We start from the raw sequence: 1,094 nt of genomic DNA, 5'->3' as shown, positions 1-1,094 counted from the left end.
TTATAGGGATCCGCGTCATTTTCTCCTTACGGAAAACGAGTCCATCTTGCGGCGGTACTGCGTATTACACCGCTTGCTTGGCGACGTCTTTAGCGTACATATACTCTGCAAGCGGCATAATAGCGGCAGTATCACCGCAAGATGGACTCGTTTTCCGTAAGGAGAAAATGACGCGGATCCCTGTAAATAGGCATATGTAAATGAAATCCGTCACTTACTCTCAGCTTGATCAGAGTGTGCTCGTAGAGTCTCTAAAAGTGCTTTTTTTTAAGAATAAAGTTATTAATAGTTAGTTTCTGTGATGCGTACTCATTTCCTGCATTTTGTATCTTGCCGAAACGCGGATTTATAGAAGATCTTAGCACTATTCAGCATTACTGAACACTTCTGCACTACTACAGTAATGCTGTAGTGCTGCAGTACAGTAGTGCCTCAAAATACTCCTAATGCTCAGTAGTACCCCAGACAGCCATCTACGTTCTGACAACGTTAGAACGATATCGCAAACGTATGTTGAATACGTCGTCAAGATATTCGCGTCTGTGATGTACAGAATATTTCTTCAAAATCTACTATGTCCGCGGTTTCTCATCCCATAGACTTCGCAGGGAGCTCCTAGTGATATACCGTAGTTATTCTGAGATGTATGAGTATGTCTTCAATACATCTCCAGTACGTCTCTATAGTATCCGCGTTATCATAGTGATGTCTCTAGTATGTCATGTATGCATGCTCATACATACACATATATATAAAATTTCGCGCACACACTTGCATGCTGAACGAATTAAGTATTTGCACAGTGCAGTTGTTACTTTAAAAGTGTTAGTGTTTTCAATTAGTGTTAAAATAGTAAGTGTTTTCAAAGAATCAAAATTCTTTAAAAATACTTCCTATTTTATAGTAACAACTGCATTGTGCAAATACTTATAATTCATTCAGCATGCTCGATTCACTATGCTCGTGCTTAATCTCGTGGCTCACACGCCTGTACACCATGACATCTTCTTCTTCTTCTTCTTCAAAATTGATGGCACTCGCCGCAAAAATGGCGACGATTCTGGCCAGAATCGTAAATAAATCATGTAACTAAA

The sequence above is a fragment of the Trachymyrmex cornetzi genome, unplaced genomic scaffold, assembly GCF_001594075.2.
Source record: "Trachymyrmex cornetzi isolate Tcor2-1 unplaced genomic scaffold, Tcor1.1 scaffold927, whole genome shotgun sequence".
Lineage (NCBI taxonomy): Eukaryota > Metazoa > Arthropoda > Insecta > Hymenoptera > Formicidae > Trachymyrmex > Trachymyrmex cornetzi.
This window is presented reverse-complemented; position numbering follows the sequence as displayed.